The sequence below is a fragment of the Pristiophorus japonicus genome, chromosome 6, assembly GCF_044704955.1.
Source record: "Pristiophorus japonicus isolate sPriJap1 chromosome 6, sPriJap1.hap1, whole genome shotgun sequence".
Classification (NCBI taxonomy): Eukaryota; Metazoa; Chordata; class Chondrichthyes; family Pristiophoridae; genus Pristiophorus; species Pristiophorus japonicus.
In genome coordinates, this window is record NC_091982.1 from 213,279,654 (window position 1) to 213,294,424 (window position 14,771).

At 44.7% G+C, this 14,771-nt stretch overlaps 1 protein-coding gene across 3 annotated transcripts in view; it reads right to left on the bottom strand.

Annotated features, from left to right (window-relative positions):
• Nucleotides 1–14,771, bottom strand: part of rsrc1 (arginine/serine-rich coiled-coil 1) — a 627,020-nt gene that overhangs the window by 255,636 nt on the left and 356,613 nt on the right. The window lies entirely within an intron of this gene.

Sequence of the window (14,771 nt, forward strand, 5' to 3'; positions counted from 1 at the left end):
TTTGAAGAAGAACAGGGGAGTTCTCCTGCTGTCCTGGTCAATATTCATCCCTCAACCAGTATCACCAAAAATAAATAGATTATCTCGTTATCACATTGCTAATTGTGGGATCTTGATGCACATAAATTGGCTACCGTCTTTCCCTAAATTACAACACTGACTATATTTCAAAAATACTTAATTGGCTGTAAACCGCTTTGGGATATAGCTTTGTGAATTTAAGTCTGGTGAGCAGAAAACAGACCTCGGTGTTATAGTGCATGAATCTCTTACGGTTCATGAATAGTGTCGCAAAAGCAAATGTATTAGGATGTATTGCCAGGACAACCCAAACAAAATAGAAAGCACTATACTGTATAAGACTTTGGTAAGGTTTCATCTAGAATAACATGTCCAGTTTTGGTCCTCTAACTTCGTGAGTGATATGGAGGCTCTGGAAATGGTTCAGAAAAGGGCCACTAAAAAGAAAAAGAACATGCATTTTATAGGGCGCCTTTTCGGGCCTCAAGATCCAAAGCGCTTTTACAGCCAATGAAGTACTTTTGAAGTGTAGTTACTGTTGCAGTGCAGGAAACAGTGCTGCAAATTTGCACACAGCGAGATACCACAAATAAATTAACAAGGAAATAAATGACCAGATCATCTGTTTTTATGTGTTGATTGAGGGATAAATATTGACCAGGATACCGGAGAGAAGGTCCCTGCTCTTCTTCAAAATAGTGCCATAAGATCTTTAATGTCCACCTGAGAGGGTAGTCATGGCCGCAGTTTAAAGTTTACAGGTACATTCTGTATAAAATCTTTTGTGCCAAAAAATACAGAAAATTCAACTGATAGTGTTGGACCCAACATGATAGGAATAGAGGTATTGTTTTGCTTTCACGTTGTCAGGGGAACACAAATTAAGTGCACAAGACAGTCACTCAGAATCATGCCAAATTTGTAATTCACTGTTCGTTTCTCACATGGATTCTAGATGTGTCTGATCCAACAAATAAAATGCAATGAGTAGTGGTATGAAATGCTTTCTTAGTAACTTTCTGTAATTAAACAGATCTCATTGATAATCATTCATGCCAAACTAAATTTAAAAAAAGATAAAGAACAAAAAAAGATCTGAAAATCATTTTTGAAAGGCAGGCCAAATGTGATGACACCAGCAAATATACACTTGGAATTGAAAAAAAGGGCATGCATTTATACAGTTGCAACTGAAAATCAATATTAGTTTTTTGATTGGGGTTCACAATACTGGGATCCTGAGGATCCCAGCCATTTTAACAGTTCCAAAATCCCCTGAATTGACAGCTGAGAAACTGGGGATTTGGGGAATGCAGAAGTGACATGACAGTAAGAATCTGTGGTGTTCCTAGTGATTAGCTGAAATGAAGCCTTGGCAAGCACAGGTACACAGGAAGAGAAGAGTTGGTGAGCAATCAAATAAGGTACAACTGAATAGAGGCAAAGAGAGAAAATGCAACAAGAGAAAGGAGCGGCGCCAGAAATAGAAGGAGGCCATTCGGCCTATCGGGTCCGTGCCGGCTCTCTACAAAAACACTTCAGATAGTCTCACTCCGCCCTTTCCCCGTAGCCCTGCAAATTTTTTTCTTCAGGTACAATTCCCTATTGAAAACCACAATTGAGTCTGCAAACCACAATTGAGTCTGCCTCCACCACCCTTTCAGGCAATGAATTCCAGATCCTAACCATTCGCTGCGTGAAAAAGTTTTTCCTCATGTCGCCTTTGGTTCATCTGCCAATCACCTTAAATCTGTGGCGTCTGGTTCTCGACCTTTCCGCCAATGGGAACAGTTTCTCTCTAGCTACTGTCTAAACCCCTCATGATTTTTAAATCTCCTCTCAACCTTCTCTGCTTTAAGGAGAAAAACACCAGCTTCTCCAATCTATCCACGTAACTGAAGTTCCTCATTCCTGGAACTATTCTTATCAATCTTTTCTGCACCCTCTCCAAGGCCTTCACATCCTTCCTAAAGTGCGGTGTCTCCAGTTAAGGCCGAACCAGTGTTTTATAATGGTTCATTATAACTTCTAATACAAAAGCAAAATACTGGGGATGCTGGAATCTGAACTAAAAACAGAAAATGATGGAAATCTCAGTGGGTCAGGCAGCATCTGTGGAGAGAAAAACAGAGTTAACGTTTCGGGTTGACGACCCTTCGTTAGAACTGGTGAATGTTCGAAAAGAACACATTCTGAAGAAACACTGATAGGGGGATGGGGGGGTGGGGGAGAGGGAGCAGATCTGTGATAGGGTGGAAGACAGGAGAGATTAGAGACAAAAAGGATGATGGGCCAAATTGAAATGGTAATGGCCGGAGTTAGAAAAATGTTAGTGTAGATAGGGTGTGAATGGCGGAATAATAACCAGCTGTCATTGACGACAAAGAGGAAAAAAAAGAACCATGACAGGGTTCCCCTTGTCCTCACCTTTAACCCCACCAGCCTCCACGTTCAACGGATCATCCTCCATCAATTCCGCCACCTCCAACATGATCCCACCACCAATCACATCTTCCCCTCTCAGCATTCTGAAAGGACCGCTCCCTCCGCGACACCTAGGTCCATTCCGCAGTCACCCCCAGCAGCCCCTCCCCTTCCCGTGCAAGCGCAGGAGATGCAACACATGCCCTTTTACCTCCTCCCTTCCCACTAGCCAGGGTCCTAAATACTCCTGCCAGGTGGAACAGCAATTTACTTGTACTTCTTTCAATTTAGTATAGTGTATTCGCTGCTCACGATATGGTCTCCTCTAAAGTGGGGAAACCAAGCGCAGATTGGGTGACCGCTTTGCGGAACTCCTCCGTTCATTCCGTAAGTGTGACCCTGAGCTTCTGGTCGTCTGTCACTTTAATTCTCCACCCCACTCCGACTCTGATATCTCCGTCCTCAGACTCCTGCACTGTTCCAATGAAGCTCAACGCAAGCTCGAGGAACAGCACCTCATCTTTTGTGTAGGCACTTTACAACCTTCTGGACTCAACATCGAGTTCAACAATTTCAGAGCATAACCTCTGCCCATCTTTGGCTCCATTTCCTCCCCACCTCCCCCGCCGCCGCCCCTCGCTCGCCCCGCTCCCCCTCGAGCTTGTGTTTTTTTTCTCTTTATCTCCAATGGCAGCTAGTGATTATTCTGCCATTCACACCCGACCTACACTAACATTTTTCTAACTACAGCCATTACCATTTAAATTTGGCCCATCATCTCTTGCCTCTCAAATCTCTCCTGCCTTCCACCCTATCACAGAACTTCCCTTTTGTTCTTTCTTCCCACCCTCACCACCCCGCTTTCAGTGCTTCTTAAGAATGTGTTCTTTTCGAACACTCGCTCATTCTGACGAAGGGTCATTGACCCGAAACGTTAACTCTGTTTTTCTCTCCACAGATATTGCCTGACCTGCTGAGGTTTCCAGCATTTTCTGTTTTTAATTCATTATAACTTCCTTGCTTTTATACTCTATTTATGAAGCCCAGGATCCCATATGCTTTTTGAATTACTTTCTCAACCCGCCGGGCCACCGTCAATGATTTGTGCACATATATCCCCAGGTCTCTGTGTTCATGCGCCCACTTTAGGATTGTACCCTTTAGTTTATATTGCCTCTCCTCGGTCTTCCTACCAAAATGTATCACTTCGCACTTTTCTGTGTTAAATTTAAACTGCCAGGTGGCCGCCCAGTTGGTCTATGTCTTCTTGAAGTCTATCGCTATCCTCCTCACTGTTCACTATACTTTCAAGTTTTGTGTCATCTGCAAATTTTGAAATTGTGCCCCGTACACCCAAGTTTAAGTCATTGCTATATATCAAGAAAAGCAATGGTCTTAGTACTGACCCCTGGGAAACACCACTGTATACCTTCCTCCAGTCCGATAAACAACCATTCACCACTACTCTTTGTTTCCTGTCACTAAGCCAATTTCATATTCATGCTGCCACTGTCCCTTTTATTCCATGAGCTTGAACTTTGCTGGCAAGCCTTGCTGGCACTTTATCAAAAACCTTTTGGAAGTACATGTACACCACATAAACCGCATTGCCCTCATCAACCCTCTCTGGTACCTCGTCAAAAAAACTCAATCAATTTAGTTAAACACAATTTGCCTTTAACAAATCCGTGCTGGCTTTTCTTCATTAATCCACACTTGTCCAAGTGACTGTTAAATTTGTCACAGATTATAGTTTCTAAAAGCTTCCCCACTGCCGAGGTTAAATTGATTGGCTTGTAGTTGCTGGGTTTATCCTTGCACCCTTTTTTGAACAAGGGTGTAACATTTTCAATTCTCCAATCCTCTGTCACCACCCCCACATCTAAGGAAGATTGGAAGATTATGCCTGTACTTCTGCAATTTCCACCTTTACTTCCCTCAGTATCCAAGGACACATCCCATCTGGTCCTGGTGACTTATCTAATTTAAGTAGTCAGCCTTTATAGTACCTGCTTTTTTATCAATTTTGATCCCATCCAGTACCTCAACTACCTCCTCTTTCACTATGACTTTGGCAGCATCGTCTTCCTTTGAAAAGACAAATGCAAAGTACTCATTTAGTACTTCAGCCATGCCCTCTGCCTCCATGTATAGGTCTCCATTTTGGTCCCTAATCAGCCCCACCCCTCGTCTTCCTACCCGTTTACTGTTTATATGCCTGTAGAAATGGAAAGATATTGTGGGATAGAGAGAACTGAGGTAGGCACTAGTGAGAGAGTGACTGTTTGATATGTAAAGTTGTCCTTGGAGAAAACTGCCAGGCAGTTTGGGAGTGAAAATAAAAGGAGCAAGAGTTTAAAAGTGTGATACCTGTTGGCGATTGAGAATAGGAGACAGGGCAGTGCTCAATGCACCATAGACTACAGGAGCGAAAAGTATATTGGAGCAATCTGGCTTAAATACTGTGCAGAACTGTGACTCTTCTATTACTTAAGAACAGAAGAAATAGGAACAGGATTAGGTCATACAGCCCCTCGAGCTTGCTCCGCCATTCAATGGCTGATCTGATCATGGACTCAGCTCCACTTCCCCACCTGCTCCCCATCACCCCTTATCTCCCTATCTTTTAAGAAACTGTCTATTTCTATCTTAAATGTACTCAATGTCCCAGCTTCCACAGCTCTCTGAGGCAGCAAATTCCACAGATTTACAACCCTCTGAGAGACGAAATTCCTCCTCATCTCTGTTTTAAATGGGCGGCCCCTTATTCTAAAGTCATGCCCTCTAGTTCTAGTCTCCCCCATCAGTGGAAACATCCTCTCTGCATCCACCTTGTCAAGCCCTTCATAATCTTATACGTTTCGATAAGATCACCTCTCATTCTTCTGAATTCCAATGAGTAGAGGCCCAACCTACTCAACCCCCTCATCCCCGGAATTAACCTGGTGAACCTTCTCTGAACTGCCTCCAAAGCAAGTATATCCTTTCGTAAATATGGAAACCAAAAATGCATGCAGTATTCCAGGTGTAGCCTCACCAATACCTTGTATAGCTGTAACAAGACTTCCCTGCTTTGAAACTCCATCCCCTTTGCAATAAAGGCCGAGATACCATTGGCCTTTCTGATCACTTGCTGTACCTGCATACCATCCTTTTGTGTTTCATGCACAAGTACCCTCAGGTCCCGCTGTCCTGCAGCACATTGCAATCTTTCTCCATTTAAATAATAACTTGCTCTTCGATTTTTTTCTGCCCAAGTGCATGACCTCACACTTTCCAACATTATACTCCATCTGACAAATTTTTGCCCACTCACTTAGCCTGTCTATGTCCTTTTGCAGATTTTGTGTGTCCTCCTCACACATTGCTTTTCCTCCCATCTTTGAATCATCAGCAAACTTGGCAATGTTACACTCAGTCACCTCTTCCAAGTCGTTAATGTAGGTTGTAAATAGTTGGGGTCCCAACACTGATCCCTGTGGCACCCCACTAGATACTGGTTGCCAACCAGAGAATGAACCATTTTTCCCGACTCTCTGTTCTCTGTTAGTTAGCCAATCCTCTATCCATGCTAATATATTACCTCCAACCCAGTGACTTTTTATTGGTTCAAACAAAAACTTGTAAACAGTAAAGGAGGAGATGGTGAAAGAGAGATCCTGATAGAAGTATAAAAGTAATGGTAAAAAAACAATCCTGATCTATAAGAACTCAGAATTTTAATTCAAATCCCCAAATTGCAAAACACAATCAGGATTATCAACCCTATTTTATTCAGAATATCTGAACTACACAAAACATATAAATATAAATGTATGTCCTATAGAACACTTGTAACGATATGTCTGCTTTACAGGAAGTATTGTATTTAAAAAAATCAGAGGACACTTCCCTGCTTTTATACTCCATCCCCAAAACACATTGACATTTTACTTCTTGATATAAAGCTATGCAAAATAAACTTCAATAGCACAAATGTCACAATTCACTTTGTGAATAGCCTAAGAGATCATCCTGAATTTCAAGCTTCGGTATTTTTGTGTTCATGGTACGAAAATGTACAGTAGAAATACTGCAATCAAGAAGAAAACGAGTGGAATTCGGTCACAAAATAAACAGCTAATCAAATAGAAGAGGGTGGATTTCTTTGTTATTGGGATCGTAATTACATGTTTCAAGTAAGTTATTTATAAGCAAGAATCAACGGTCTGATTAAATCCAAATTTGCTAATGAGCATAGTAAAATCCTAGGTTGCAAAGCTAACACATTTAAAAATACACAAATACAGTATAAATAGTTGCCACCGCTGCCACAAGTTTCGGGATGCGCCGACCTGGACGCCCGTTTTTCGCGCCACAAAGTGCGCCCAAAAAAACCTCACCTATTCTTCGGCTCCCTGCAGGCCCTCTGGAGCTGGGCGCAGCGCAGCACGAGCTGTAGGGTGCGGAGCCAAGTCCCTGCACTGAAAACAGTGCCGAGACCTCTGCACATGCGCGCTACAGTGGGCGCGCATGTGCAGTAGCTCCAGGCGCCCAAAACTGTGGGAAGGGCCCGAAGCACGCAGCTCCTAGCCCTGGCCGAATGGCCTCACTGGGGCTGCGTGGATAAGGCTCCTCCCACCCAACCGGACCCGACCTTTGCTTCCCCCCGCGCCACCGCCGGCGACCCAACCTCTGCCCCCCGCCCGCCCCCCGCGACTCTCTCTCTTCACCCCCCCCCAACCGCGACTCTCCCAACCCCCCGACCTCCGTGACTCCACCTCCCCCGGACATCCGCGACTCCCCCCCGGACCTCCGCGACCGACTCTCTTCGCCCCGACTCCCCTCCCGGACCTCTGCGACTCTTCCCCCCCGCCCCCCAAGACCCGACGCCATCTATCTGTAAATCCAGCCCGAAGTCTTGGGCCTGGCTGTTGAGCCTCCTTCCCTCCCTCCCTCCTCTCTCCCCCGCTCCTCCTCCTCTCTCCCCCCCTTCTCCTCCTCCTCCCCCACCCCTCCCCTCCCCTTAATCCCCCCTCCTCCCCTCCACCTCCCCCCCACACACCCGCTCTCTCCCCCTCCTCTCGCTGTCAGAAACACAGACAGAGAGTGAGAGACACACACACATAGACAGAGAGATAGAGACACTGACAGAGACACACTGGGGGGGCCGTCCCAGCACGCTGTTGGAGGACTCCCGGTGCTGCAGTCGGTAAGTAGAAAATGTTTTATTTATTGATTTTTTTAAAATTATTTTTTATTAATTTTTTTTGATTGATTTATTGGTTGATTTATTGATGTATATATCATTTATTATTGATGATGGCTCTTTATTTGTAAAACTGAAGTGTTTAATGTTTGTAAGCTTCCCTTTAAACCCCCCGCCCCCCCCCCCATTCCCTACGCCTAATTTGTAACCTACACCTGATTTTCTAAAGTGAAGACAAGGTTTTTTCGAACGTACTAAAATCTTCACTTACTCCATTCTAAGTTAGTTTGGAGTAAGTTTTCACTGCCTAAACTTTGAAAACAGGCGTAAGTGGCCGGACACGCCCCATTTTGGAAAAAAAAAAATTCTGTTCCAAAGTGAAACTGTTCTAATTGATTGGAACTGGAGCTAACTAAATGCCGAGAATTCAAATTTCTAAGATACTCCATTCTAAACCAGTTGCTCCAAAAAATCAGGAGTAACTCAGGCTGAAACTTGGCCCCGTGAATTCTAAAGAAAATCTAAAAGCCATTTTAAGACAAATAAATACAAATATTTACACAAATAATTTATTCAGCAAGAGACAGATTAACAGAGGAACGGTGACATGACCTAACTTGCGATCTCTTCATCCCCCACACACAAGAATCTTTTTAAAAATTGCCGTTACAAGTTAATGGCCTGGAGGTTCTTGAAACAGCATAACCGGCAAGTTACGTGAAAACTTAGTGATCTTCCCGTAGGCAAGTTATGTCAAAATGTTCTGAGAATCTCATTAACATATGCTGGAATGAAAAGAAAATGCTTAAAACAAGTGGAAATGAGCGTAATCAATCCAGGCCCAAGGAAAGCGCTGAACTGATGCCATACTCCTTCAGGTCCCGACTTATGCGTAAAAATTGAAGTTTCAAGCCTTTAAACCATTATTTATATGTATTAAGCATGTACGGAAGTTTTTCAGTTTTTTATGCAAATCATTCTAGTGGCATAAAGATGCATTCAAAGATACAGAAAATATATTTTAAGTCTCAGTGAGAAAAGATTGCTGGAAAAAAACTGCCATAACATACCAGAAATATATATGACTTTGGGTTCTGTTGTGTCTAAAATTTGGGCGTACAGTTACAGACTGCTTAGAACTGGCGTAAATTCAGGGAATTTGCGTGAGCTGCACTTCTGCATGGGGGTTGGAACTATGTTAATGAGTGCCAGAGGGGTGCAATGAATTGGTGTAAAAGATCGAGGAAATTTGTATGCAAAAATTAAAGTACATCACCTATGTCCAAACTTCATTGGGGATGGAATTCCAGATCATTTGCACCTTGGTTAGCACCCCAGAGGGGGTGGTAAATGATGTTGAGAAACGGGGAAGCGGTAAATATTCAAACCGGACCGAGAGGCAGGGGAAGTGGCAGATTCCAGCATCCGCAGTATTTTGCTATCGGTCTCATTGCTGTTTGTGGGAGCTTGCTGTGTGCAAATTGGTTGTCATGTTTCCTATATTACAACAAAAGGTCGTCATTGGCTGTAAAGCGCTTTGGGACATCCTGAGGTTGTGAAACGCCCTGCAGTCGGAGGAGCAGCAGCGTCGGAGAAGGAGTGATGAGTCGAGGGGAGGCCCATAAAAGGCCCAACAGTCGGAGGAGCAGCAGCGTCGGAGAAGGAGTGATGAGTCGAGGGGAGGCCCATGAAAGGCCCAACAGTCGGAGGAGCAGCAGCATCGGAGGAGAAGCCAGCTACTGCAGCTGCAGCAGGGAGAGAAGGCAAAAAATAAGTAAAAAGAAATCCAAATGTGACGTCACAGCCAAGGGGGTAAGTGATTGGTGAGTAGTTTTTCTTCTTTTTCTTTTTATTTATCAGTAAGAAACATTTGGCATTGTTGCCAAATTAAGTTAATTTAAGGGTTAGTCATGGCAGGAGAGCCCAGACCCGTGTTATGCTCCTCCTGTGCTATGTGGGAAATCAGGGACACTTCCAGGAAGTATGTCCAGCTGCAGCTTGTGACAGACCGCATTGCGGCACTGGAGCTGCGCATGGATTCACTCTGGAGCATCCGCGATACTGAGGATGTTGTGAATAGCACGTTTAGTGAGTTGGTCACACCGCAGGTAAAGGTTACTCAGGCAGATAGGGAATGCAAGACCATCAGGCAGAGCAGTGGAAGGAAGGTAATGCAGGGGTCCCCTGCAGTCATCTTCCTGCAAAACAGATACACCGTTTTGGGTACTATTGGGAGAGATGGCCCATCAGGGGAAGGCAGCAGAAGCCAAGTTCATGGCACCGTGGGTGGCTCTGCTGCACAGGAAGGCAGGAAAAAGAGTGGGAGAGCTATAGTGGTAGGGGATTCTATTCTAAGAGAGCAGATAGGCATTTCTGCGGTCGCAACTGAGACTCCAGAATGGTACCTTGCCTCCCTGGTGCAAGGGTCAAGGATGTCTCGGAGCGGCTGCAGGGCATTCTGGAGGGGGAGGGTGAACTGCCAGTTGCCATGGTGCATAGAGGTACCAACGGCATAGGTAAAAAACGGGATGAGATCCTACAAGCTGAATTTAGGGAGCTAGGAGTTAAATTAAAAAGTAGGACCTCAAAGGTAGTAATCTCAGGATTGCTACCAGTGCTACGTGCTAGTCAGAGTAGAAATAGCAGGATAGTTAAGATGAATATGTGGCTTGAGGAATGGTGCAAGAGAGAGGGATTCAAATTCCTGGGACATTGAAACTGTTATGAAAGGTGGGACAAATACAAAACAGACGGTCTGCACCTGGGTAGGACCGGAATTGATGTCCGAGGGGGAGTGTTTGCTAGTGCCGTTGGGGAGGTGTTAAACTAACATGGCAGGGGGATGGGAATCTATGCAGAGAGACAAGGGGAAGTAAAATGGGGAGGAAAAGATAGAAAGGAGAAAAGTAAAAGCGGAGGGCAGAAAAATCCAAGGCAAAACTCAAAAAAAGCCATATTACAGCATAATTCTAAAGGAACAAAGAGTGTTAAAAAGACAAGTCTGAAGGCTCTGTTCTCAATGCAAGGAGTATTCATAATAAGCTGGATGAATTAGCTGTGCAGGCAACTATTAACGTGTATGATATAATTGGGATTACGGAGACATGGTTCCAGGGTGACCAAGGCTGGGAACTTAACATCCAGGGGTATTCAACATTCAGGAAGGATACACAGAAAGGAAGAAGATGTGGGGTAGCATTGCTGGTTAAAGAGGAAATTAACACAATAGTAAGGAAGGACATTAGCTTGGATGATGTGGAATCTCTAAGGGTAGTGCTGCAGAATCCCAAAGGGCAGAAAACGCTAGTGGGAGTTGTGTGCAGACCACTGAACAGTAGTAGTGAGGTTGGGGATGGCATCAAACAAGAAATTAGGGATGCGTGCAATAAAGTTACAGCAGTTATCATGGGTGACTTTAATCTACATATAGATTGGGCTAATCAAACTGGTAGCAATATGGTAGTGGAGGATTTCCTGGAGTGTATAAGGGATGGTTTTCTAGACCAATATATCAAGGAACCAACTATAGAGCTGGCCATCCTAGACTGGGTATTGTGTAATGAGAGAGGACTAATTTGCAATCTTGTTGAGCGAGGCCCCTTGGGGAAGAGTGACCATAACATGGTAGAATTTTTTATTGAGATGGAGAGTGACAGTTAAGTTCAGGACCCTAATCTCTGAATTAAGGAAAGGTAACTTCGATGGTCTGAGATGTGAATTGGCAAGAATAGACTGGCAAATGATACTTAAAGGGTTGACGGTGGATAGGCAATGGCAGACATTTAAAGATCACATGGATGAACTTCAACAATTGTACAGCCCTGCCTGGAGTCAAAATAAAACAGGAAAGGTGGCTCAACCGTGGCTTGCAAGGAAAATTAAGGATAGTGCTAAATCCAAGGAAGAGGCATATAAATTGGCCAGAAAAAGCAGCAAACCTGAGGAGTGGGAGAAATTTAGAATTCAGCAGAGGAGGACTAAGGGTTTAATTTGGAGGGGGAAAATAGAGTATGAGTAGAAGTTTGCCGGGAACATAAAAACTGACTGCAAAAGCTTCTATAGATATGTGACGAGAAAAAGGTTAGTGAAAGCAAACGTAGGTCCCTTGCAGTCAGAATCAGGTGAATTTATAATGGGGAACAAAGAAATGGCAGACCAAGTGAACAAATACTTTGGTTCTGTCTTCAATAAGGAAGACACAAATAACCTTCCGGAAATACTAGGGGCCCGAGGGTCTAGCGAGGAGGAGGAACTGAAGGGAATCCTTATTTGTCAGGAAATTGTGTTAGGGAAATTGATGGGATTGAAGGCCGATAAATCCCCAGGGCCTGATAGGCTGCATCCCAGAGCACTTAAGGAAGTGGCCCTAGAAATAGTAGATGCATTGGTGATCATTTTCCAACATTCTATTGACTCTGGATCAGTTCCTATGGACTGGAGGGTAGCTAATGTAACACCACTTTTTAAAAAAGGAGGGAGAGAGAAAACAGGGAATTATAGACCGGTTAGCCTGACATCGGTGGTGGGGAAAATGTTGGAATCAATTATTAAAGCTGAAACAGCAGAGCAATTGGAAAGCAGTGACAGGATCGGTTCAAGTCAGCATGGATTTATGAAAGGGAAATCATGCTTGACAAATCTTCTGGAATTTTTTGAGGATGTAACTAGTAGAGTGGACAAGGGAGAACCAGTGGATGTGGTGTATTTGGACTTGGCTTTTGACAAGGTCGCACACAAGAGATTGGGGATAATGGGGATAATGTATTGACGTGGAGAGAACTGGTTGGCAGACAGGAAGCAGAGAGTCGGAATAAATGGGTCATTTTCAGAATGGCAGGCAGTGACTAGTTGGGTGCCGCAGGCTTCAGTGCTGGGACCCCAGATATTTACAATATACATTAATGATTTAGATGAAGGAATTGAATGTAATATCTCCAGGTGTGCAGGTGACACTAAGCTGGGTGGCGGTGTAAGCTGTGAGGAGGGTGCTAAGAGGCTGCAAGGTGACTTGGACAGGTTAGGTGAGTGGGCAAATGCATGGCAGATGCAGTATAATGTGGATAAATAAATGTGAGGTTGTCCACTTTGGTGGCAAAAACAGGAAGGCAGAATATTATCTGAATGGTGACAGATTAGGAAAAGGGGAGGTGCAACGAAGACCTGGGTGTCATGGTACATCAGTCATTGAAAGTTGGCAAGCAGGTACAGCAGATGGTGAAGAAGGCAAATGGCATGTTGGCCTTCATAGCTAGAGGATTTGACTATAGGAACAGGGAGGCATTACAGCAGTTGTACAGGGCCTTGGTGAGGCCACACCTGGAATATTGTGTTCAGTTTTGGTCTCCTAATCTGAGGAAGGACATTCTTGCTATTGAGGGAGTGCAACGAAGGTTCACCAGACTGATTCCCAGGACGGCAGGACTGACATATGAGGAGAGACTGGATCGACTGGCTTGTATTCACTGGAGTTTAGAAGAATGAGAGGGGGTCTCATAGAAACATATAAAATTCTGATGGAGATGGGCAGGTTAGAGGCAGGAAGAATGTTCCTGATGCTGGGGAAGTCCAGAAACCAGGGGTCACAGTCTAAGGATAAGGGGTAAGCCATTTAGGACCGAGATGAGGAGAAACTTCTTCACTCAGAGAGTTGTTAACCTGTGGAATTCTCTACTGCAGAAAGTTGTTGAGGCCAATTCGTTAGATATATTCAAAAAGGAGTTAGATATGGCCCTTATGGCTAAAGGGATCAAGGGGTTTGGAGAGAAAACAGGAAAGGAGTACGGAGGTTGAATGATCAGCCATGATCTAATTGAATGGTGGTGCAGGCTCGAAGGGTCGAATGGCCTACTCCTGCACCTAATTTCTATGTTTCTATGTTTCTAGGCGCGACGGCGGGCGTCCAGCTTTTACTGCCCGGCTGGCAAATTCGGCTCATGTTTTGCAGCGGCACAAAAGTTTACCGCCCCGCCCCGCCCTCTCGTTTCACTGAAACCATAACGTCAATCAACGTCAATGCTCCGCTAGTGCCCCGATGCAAAATTAGGCCCGAACACCTCATTTAACACCCGCTACCGGAAACGTCTGAAAAAACAGGCGTTCCCAGGATGCAGCAGGCGGTATTGGCAGCGTACTTAAATGGAGGGATGTGGATCCTCCATCGTAGGTCACCTTGACGACAGCGTGAAGCTCAGACTTGCTAACGTCACTTTTATCTGCCATTACAATGCCCTTATAAGGTGAGTGAGAAAATTTAATGGGGGCATTACTAGTTCGCCAGGTATCATGCTCCATGCTATTGCCATGCGGTATCAAGCTAGAAGAAGGGCACTTGTTCATGTCGGCCCACGAATGAGGAGAGGCCAAAAACATCTGGAGAGGAGGGCTTACACCGCCCACAGGTTTACAGGCACCAACGCTCATACCTCTCGCTCTCTGATGAGCAGTGTGTGAGAAGGCTGCGCTTCCGAAAGGAAGTGCTGACAGAAATATGCCATCTCCTACAGGCAGACCAATGCCTGCACTGCTCTGCAAGGCATTACCAGAGGAGGAAGACGATGAAGAGGAGTCTGGTGAGGCCCCTATTGGATAGCCACACCATCCACGGGGGAGGCAGTGTGGAGATGCTGCCAGACTAAGAGTCGCACATTGCCAGCTCATAATGGAGCGGTTCTCCTAAATGCAGGAAACTGAGGAATGGAGCTAATACTGGACACACTACATGCCCCATAAAGGCACATCTTTGGTGAACGTTGGAATGAATCACAAGACACCAATGGCAAAGGATGAACCATAAATTTTACTGCAACAAAGTAATAAAAACTCCCCCCACTAAAATAAAACCAAATATACAACATTATGTTGCAGGGCACTGAACAACAATGAAGATCCTTAAACAACAAAACTTTTTTTAACGGTGTTATTTTCGGCTGGGGCGCAAAAACTTCCGTGTGTGATGCCTGATTTTGCGTGCCCGATTATGGAACTTCATTTTTTGCTGTATTTTGCAGATGAGTGCGCAAACTTTTTCCAGGCGGTATCAGGACCACCCCATCGCCATTACCACCCCGAAATCTCAAAAGCCGAAAATCCAGTCCTTGGTCTTTTGCGCCAGAAACCGACATTACACCACGACTACTGC